Consider the following 9,429-nt stretch of genomic DNA (forward strand, 5'->3'; position numbering starts at 1 on the left):
AACAATTTAACAATGAAATAAAAAAAAAGACAAACAGGTCATGAACTTAAAAAGCGAGCTTTCACAACATAGACGTAGAATGAGAAGCTCAGTGACTAATTTATATATATAATCTATATGGGCATATATTTGATAATCATATAATAAGGTAAGTTTTTTTATATATCCATATATATATAATATATTTACTATATATGTATATATATATGTAGTTATGTAATGTCTATACCATATGCTTTTCCCATCTTAAAGGCTGTTACCATTTCGGTTCTCTGCCAGCGTTTTGGAACTAGACTGCTAACACTGCCCTCATCCACCCTAGATGCGACCTCCCTATTTAGTAACTTATAATCAGGTGCTAAATTTGCTCAGATCAGTAGTGGCAAAATAATTCCTTCAGGAAACGAACCCAAATCGTTTCCATCACTTGGATCAACGAAGAGAAGGTTAATAACCAATCATCAAGGACACCAGAAGATAAATAAGCATGCACCTTTCCTCGGTGCATAAGCACATATCTTTATGCTTGCGTAAAACTCACAGGAGCACGTAAACTTTCAGTGCAAAACACCACGAGAGAAAAAAAAAACTAACCAGGATATGGTACTGACTAGTTACGACTTTAAAGTCATTTTTGAAGTGCTTTTACACATACTTTTTGAGTGTGTTCATATATATATATATATTATATATATATATATATATATATATATATATTATATATAATATATAGTGTGTGTGTAAGTAAATTCTAAAGTTAAAACAGGATACGTCTCAAGTGCAAAAGGTTTTATTCAAACCAGTGTTTTAATTGGTTGCCTTTTATGCTATACGTATATATATATATATATATATATATATATATATATATATATATATATATAAAGGAATTTGCCTTTATTTCTACATTCATCACGTTCCATATCTTCGTTAATCAGTTATACACACATATATAGTTATACAACTGTGTATATTATGCGCATGCTTGTGTAGACGGTTACTCTTGTTTGCGTTGTTATAAAGCAGGTCATTACTATGGTGATCCCACTCCTTCGGGGATCAGGCTGTGCTTGATTCAGCCTTGTAATACATTCCGTTTATGTATCGAAGAGATCCGCTGTCATTATGCAAGTTCCGTGATTGGCAAGTGTTGCTTCTCTATGATTATGTGTTGCTAATCTTTTCCATGACACCAGTGAAAATTATTATTGTGTGGGTTAAAATTTAAAAAAAAAATGATTTACTAAGCTTATTTTTATGACGCTGGCGAATGAAACTGACAAAGTGGAACAAGCTGAATTTAGGAAATGCTGGAGTCGCATAGATCGATTCTGTGTGTTGAGACAGTATAGCAATGTATGGAATTATAGAATCCCATCTCGTGTCGTTTGTTGCTTACGAGACGGAATTTAACAGCGTCCACACAACAATACTAAGCGCCTCAGCGGCGTGTTTGATATGGTATTAGCGTCCCACCTCGGTGGTTGCGGGTTCGATTCTCGGCCATTCCATTGAGGAGCGAGAGATGTTTCTGGTGATAGAAGTTCACTCTCGACGTGATTCGGAATTCACGTAGAGCCGTTGGTCCCGTTACTGAATAACCACTGGTTCCATGCAACGTAAAAGCGCCGTACAAACAAAAAAACCCAAAACCAAAAACACAACAATACTATGGAAGAAGATATTGCGTCACTCTGGCCTTGCTGTTAAGTATGTTCAGCTTACTGGAATTATTCATGAACGAAGTAGCTTGATCGTTAATATGGATGAGGTCTATTAAGCGAATTCGTAGTCAATTGCGGGAAGCTGTAAGTGATTACATGTCACTTTTGTTGTTTCTCCTGTCCTTAGATAGGGATTGGGTTAATAACGCTGAACTTTAAGTCAGTTCAGTCTTTATTTCATGTTTAGTTAAGGACTCGAAAAGGCAGGTTAAACAGTGGGTAAAGCTGTAGAAAGGTCTTTCATACGAAAGGAAGATTATACGTACAGACGTGCATCAGGATATGACAACGTAACTATATCTGGAAGATTATACCAACCTGAGAATAAAGCTTTCAGAAGAGTAATCGGAGTCAGGTGGCAGTTAGAGTCAGAAATAACGCCGCGAAGGATATAATGGAAAGGAGATGTGCCTAGACGGCTTGGGCACGTCCTTCGAACAACCCCTGGAAGAGTACCTGGGTTCCTGTGGACACCACAAGAGTTGCAAGTCTCAGACCTGTTTGGGCGAGAAGTATGAGAAGGGAAGCAGGAGATCGAGTGGAGATCCGTGGAAGTTAAACACAGGAAGTCATGAGTGGCGGACGTGGCGTTGGAGGCGATGATGATGGCTAATATCGGCAAGTTCGAACTTTTCTTTCAGTGCAGCATATTCGTTCGCAGAAACTTTAATGTGACCTTTTTTTTTTCTTCTTTTTTAAGACGAACGTTTATTTTAACACGATGACCTTATGCGGCTCCACACAGTCAAGAGTTGTCACTTTTTCTTTTTTTCTCTCTCTCTTCCAGTTGCTTCCCTCGTCGTCCACTTGTAACAAAGTGGTCACAATTTTGTTTTTTTACATATATATTAGTTCGAGGCAGAGAGAGAGTAGAGGACATTTTTGTAGAATGAAAAGTTAACGAAGAAATTTGAGGTGAGAGAGAGAGTGAATGTCGAATATTCGAATAACGCGAGGTATCGAAGGGCAAGGAAGGTTTAATTAAGCGAGAAGCGGAACAAATTCGCATCGTTCTTATTTAAGTCAAGGAGAAGACAGCCACCCAGAACCGAAATACCTGTCGAAGTCATGTTGCAAGTATGCGCTAGGAAGCTTTCTATGGTCGGAATTCCTTTTAGTCCAAAACATTAAATAAAAAAATAATCGAGATACGTGCTGGCGATTGCGTTATTTATCATTATCATTTTATTGTTATTTATTCATTAATTATTTTGTTATTATTATTATTTAATTAACGACCTTCATAGTTAGACCATGAGTCTTGGAGAAATAAACCCACCCACAGTTCAGAAATATGTATGTGGATATATATATATATATATATACTATATATATATATATATAAGTATATATATATTATATATATAATATTATATATATATTATAATCTGACAGAAATCTTTCGGGAACTGTTCGATTCCAGTTTTCGAACAGTTTCTATTCATTCGTCTGTACATATTTATCTTTAAATATATATATATATATATATATATATTATATATATATATATATATATTATATACATACATACACATATACATAACTAGCGTTGTCTCCATTATTATATTATAATATATATATATATATATATTATATATTTGTTTATATATATCACATACTAACTAGCGTTTGTCTCCATTATTATATTATTATTATTATTATTATCATTATTATTATTATTATTATTAGAAATATGTTTGTATTAACAGAAGGCAGGGACTGTGGCAAGGACTGTTATGAATATTATGAGCAGTCATTCATGGTGTTTAATTGGGTGTGGCCGCACAATAAAACTCCGATTGTCACTTTCGATAACTTCCTGTGCAGAAAACGCCTCGACATCAACACAGACAGACATGGGCCATTCAGCCTTGCAAGCGATACTACCGCGACGTTTCTTCCCTGGAAAGTGGTATATGGTTTCAGGTATTAATGATAGCTTCCTCCATGTGTGAGAAGCATCTCGGTTATGATGTGGAATTCTTGAAGGGAGACCCCGTAAGGGTTAGTGCCGTCAGGTCACCTCATGGGGTTACACTGTAGGCCAGGGGTGGCCAGACTTTTGGACTTCGAGATCTACTTTAAAGACTGAAACTCTTACGATCTACCATACTACATGAGCACATATTATTACGTGGGGAAAAATTTTCAAATAGCACCATAGTACGATAAAACGTGAGTACAATTGCCTCATATAATATATGTATATATATATATATATATATATATTTATATATTATATAATATATTATATATATATATATGTATATGGTCTATTTATATTATATATATATATATATATATGCTTGTATTTTTTTATTTTTTTTTTATATGGGATTTGGGGGGGAACGGCGATTGACCAAACAAGTGGCCGCGATCGACTGTTTGGCCACCTCTGCTGTATGCATTAATCAAGGCTCTTTGCAGCGTCCCTTCGGCCCGTTGCTGCAACCCTTTTCATTCCTTTTACTGTACCTCCGTTCATATCTTTCTTCCATCTTGCTACCCACTCCTCTTTTAATTATTTCATAGTGCGACTGCGAGGTTTTTCTCCTGTTAACCTTTCAAACCTACTTACCTCCCAATTTCCTTTAGTGTGTCGAATGACCTCATAGGTCCCAGTGCTTGACTTTTGGCTAAACTCTACATTCCTTCCTCGGAAGAAGAACAGGCCCCTTGAGTGGGGGATAAGTTTTAAGGCCTATTGTGATCACCTTTTGCTCCTGTAGGATGTCAGTGAAGGAATCATTAGCAAATTCTTATCGCTCTTTGCGGTGTATAAGTATGGGGTAAGGATTCCAATCCTCATCTCATCTATTCCTGTTGCCTTAAAAACATTAAACTCACATTATTGTTATTATTATTATTAGTAGTAGTAGTAGTAGTCGTATCAATATTGTTATTATTATTATTACTATTATTGTTAATCAAAACTGGATAAAGACGACTGCATAGGACTTATTTTCAGTAATGAAATATAATGGTTGACAGATTCATTGTTTTAATATATATATATATATATATATATATATATATATATATATATATATATATATATATATCAGCATTATTTATGAAAACTTCAAGATCTTCCATCTACGCAAGAGGAAGAGGGACTAACTACGTTTGAGTCCATCGCAAAACTCTCGGAGCACCTGAACGCAACTATTTATCGAATAATAATTGATAGTCTAGTTATATTTAGTAACCCCCTTTTTTTGTAGTGATATTTTTAAAATTTTACGTTTTTAAGTTTTTTAAGTTTTGTCAATTTCAGCCTTGATAATGCAATGTGACATTGCGAAACGCCGTCACCTGAATGAATTGTGTGTGTGTATATATATATATATATATATAATATATATATATATATATATATATATATATATATATATTATATATATTTATATATATGTATGTGTATTTTATTAGAACACAGCAGATTTTGTATATTTTTCTACATGCGTCGTCATCTTTACTAATGATAATAATAACGATAATTAAACTTCAATTATAGTGCATTTGATTTTTAGCTGTTATCATTTTCAATAAACCAAATGATATCTGTTTCCTCGATGGAACTAAAGTAGGCGATTAACTTACCCAGCAATGTCTCATGAAACAGAATATATACATTTACGTAAATGAGATTAAAAAATGGGAAAATTATAAAGAATTTTTATAAATAGATTAAGAAAAATTGTTGTCCTATTTTTGTCTCACTTTTCGTAAAAGTGTGTTCTGTTTTATGAAAGCTTGCTGGGCAAGTTAACCGCCTACTTCTTCAGTTAGTGGTGGTGATAATTAACAAGTAAAAATTAAAGGTAGTGATGGTGATAATTAACAAGTAAAAAATGCTCCGAAGTTTCTTCGGTGTAGTCGAGTTTTCTTCTGTACAGCGTATAATGCTGTATGAAACTGCTACGGTCCGGTGGTAGCCTGTGTTGTTGTCCGTAGCGGGATTATGGCTTTACTTTAACGTTAAATAAAATAAAAAGTACTGAGGCCAGAGGGCTGCAATTTGATATGCTTGATGATTGGAAAGTGGATGATCAACATAGCACTTTGCAGCCCTCTAGCCTCAGTAGTTTTTGAGATATGAGGGCGGACGGACAAAGCAGGCACAATAGTTTTCTTTTACGGGAAATTAAAAAGTTCTATGTACAGTAACAGCGCAGCTAAGAAATAAATAGTTAATATGACACGGGAGGGTCTTGAACAACGGCCAACACGTTGCAGGAATCACGTTTCACTACCGGTAAGAATGGGGTGAAGGCTTATCGTGTTTTATATATATATATATATATATATATATTAAACTTTTTGCGGGGGCTACGGTAGAACTGAAATTTTGATTAGTGCCTGGTCCGATCTCTTCGAAATGTAAGAACCAACATTCATTTCAGACTAACATGCAGCAATGTAGGTATTTGCTATTGATCACATTTGGTTTCGTCCCTGGGAATAACTGTTTCGCTGAGATTTCTACCCCTTTGCCCCAGTGGCCAGTCATGCTGAAAGTCCGCAGACATTTGCCGCAGCTAGTATAGCAGGTACATACTTTATCAGAAGTACAAGTAGATTTTATGATCAACAGAAAACTATGAAAAGCCTAGCAAAAATTCAGAGCAGACCTGGCATGCTGATTGGCAACACCTGCGCCAAACCAAGCCGGATGTAGCTATGAAGTCACTGTAAAATCTTGCAGTCCCTGAACAGTCCTTATACAAATGCTTATTAATAGTTGCCCTTCCATTTATCATCCCCCCCCAAAAAAAAAATAAATAAACACACACACACACACACACACTTGGCAATGAATAGGAATTCATATTCTACCGTAAGCATACGTGCTTATATTCAAAATCAAGCGTTCCCGATTCGAACTCGGTCCATGATCTAGAAGATGACCTTGAAGATCAGGACAATATCCCATTTTAGTAATATCTTGATAATCGCAGTAAGCTGCTTTAAATTTGTTTACTAAAAAGAGCTTCAAGGGCTTCAGTCTGTTTCATCTGAATGGGTAGGATCATAAAAACCATGTAATGTAGAATTTACACCCACTGATGATAAATTAGCAGACAAAAATAAAATATACATTTTAACAACAGTTACAACACTGACATATCACTAGTCCAATTCCAAGGCCTGATCTCGGATCACTTCACCCGCTCTTACTAGTATATGTTTAATCATAATACTTAAACTCTCCTCTGCTCACCCAAGTGCTGACTAGCGATGATAACCGTCTTATTTATTCTGTAATCTGATCATTCCGCCATCTGAGGTATGACTCAATGTTACGGTGGACTTTGACCGAATTTCCAAGTTCGGTTTCATTTCAGTTGCCGCTCTTCAGGAGTAATCCTAAAAATGACACAACGACCTCGTTGTCCTCGGTGCTACTTTGTCTTTTTATCTACGCGTCGTCTACTTGGAGTTGCTAGTACTAAACATCGTACAGTAAATGTGAAGTAGACGGCCGCACGAGGATATCCTTTATTAATATAGTAATTTGTCGACCTCACAATATTCAAATGGGTTTATCTAATGCTTTGATCTCCGAGGGTCTAGTACTAAAAACGGCGTCCCAAGGAGCTTCCACCATGTTATACCTCTTCGGAGTAGGTGACGCGTATATAATAAGCCAGAGTTGTACCGTTGTCCTTCCTCTTTCAGCCAGCCTTGTAGCGTCCGTCTGTCTACGTTCTCTCATATTTATTGTTTAGAAGTCGGTGATCTTTGAATCGATGGCTCAGTGATTTTCTCTCAGTCTGCTTTGGAATTCTTTGGATTTATTTCCCTGACTCATCACATCTCTTTTGAGAGGTGGAAAAGTCTATCACTTACTCCCTTTTCCTTGCTTCCTTCGGGCCTGGGCTAGAAAAGGCATTAAGTTTCCTGTTCCATTGGCCTTTACACTTAACAATAAATCAGTCAGCAATTGAATAAACAAGTGAATATACTGAACAAGACTGAATTAAATAAGAAAATGAATGTGAAATAAATACTACGCATATTCACTCCTGCTATTGCGAAAGTCGGTATGACCTGATTTAATCACCAAGGATTGCAGAGTCTTCGCCCATCTGTACTTAAGTATTCAATACTTGAACTTCATTCCCGCTGAAACCTCTCAGGACACCAAACCAAAGATGTCTGACCACACTCAGGTGTTCGTTCCTCCTTCGTTTTCGCAAGAGACGCCTGTAACCAGCCATCGCTTTCTTTTGGAATGACCCCAGTTCCATTTTCAGTTTTCCCGTTTGTCTTTTGCAAAATACTTTATAGACGTGCCAGTTAAGGACACTGAATTGCTCTCCCAACGGCTTTTGCATGAACAAAAACTCAGTAGGGGATAGTGCCGTCAGTGTTCCTCATGCGGTACATTGTATGTACTTTAGGTTCCTTGCAGCGTCCCCTCAGCCCCAAGGTGCAACCTTTTTCATTACTGTTACTGTATCTCTTTCCATATTCTCTGTCTTCCATCTTACTTTCCACCCTTTCCTAACAATTGATTCATAGTGCAGTTGCGAAGTTTTCCTCCTGTTACACCTTTCAAACCTTTTTACTGTCAATTACCGTTTCAGCGCTGAATGACCATAAAGTCCCAGCTATTGGCCTTTGGCCTAAAATCTATTTTCAATTTAATCAATTCATTAACATAAATACAAAAGCATCCATAATGTCTTTCCTTCCACTGCACGAATCGAGCTTTTGGGTTTCTTTCAGTTCTTCTTTTTCCAAGACCTACAACCTTCCTTCCTTTAAGAGGCAGGTGTATCGCTTACCCACAGCATTGGCGTTTGCTCTTTTAAAAAATCCCGACGATGTCCAACTATGTTGTGACGCCAGCTGGACCAACGAGTAAATCCACCTTAGTAAAATCTAAACTTTGAAGTTGTTTCGGGCGCGTTGGCACCGCTAAGTTTGATTCTAGCTGGATAAGTCCCCAGTTACATAAATGAATGAATAACGGTTACATGTAGGTGGATGAAGGAATAATAAATTCAGAGAAATCAGCTTGTAGCAAGGTCCAGTGAAATGCCTTCAAAGTTGTAGTTTTAGTGACAAAGAACAGATTTCCTTTAATTGCACACCTACGTATGATGCTTTCTTTACCTTTGTACCAGGTCTCACTGAAGTCCCTTCTGTCTTGCAGCAGCGGTTTTGATGACACGATAAAAGTGACAGACAATATTCACGTTCACCCCATTGTATCTAGAATGAATCGTCCAACGCAAATTCAATAAGTACATGAATCAATACACAAATGGGATCGGATATAGTGATTGAGATCTCTTAGATAAACTCTGCAGGTCATGACTCCTCATAACTTATCATAACTTGGGGGGAAAAGGCTGCCTTTTTAAATCGGTGAGTTGATCAACATTAGCAAAATTCGGAGAGTTGAATATGCAAAATCACGTCGGTGCGGCCCTGTAGTCATAGCAGCGTCCCTTCAGGTGCCGCTGAAGCTGCATTCGTTGACAGTGTTTACGTATAGTACATGCATGCATAACGCAAATATCTATATAGTGTGTGTATGCTTTTAATTACCTCCGTTGTCTCATTAAATGTTTTGTACAAGGGTGAAATTTTAATCATGTACTTACATGTTTTTTATATTTATATATATATATATATAATTTATAAGTAATTATGAGATTACATAGAACGCATACCTACCTGTACCTTGAAA

Source organism: Macrobrachium nipponense, chromosome 27 (genome assembly GCF_015104395.2).
Source record: "Macrobrachium nipponense isolate FS-2020 chromosome 27, ASM1510439v2, whole genome shotgun sequence".
NCBI lineage: Eukaryota > Metazoa > Arthropoda > Malacostraca > Decapoda > Palaemonidae > Macrobrachium > Macrobrachium nipponense.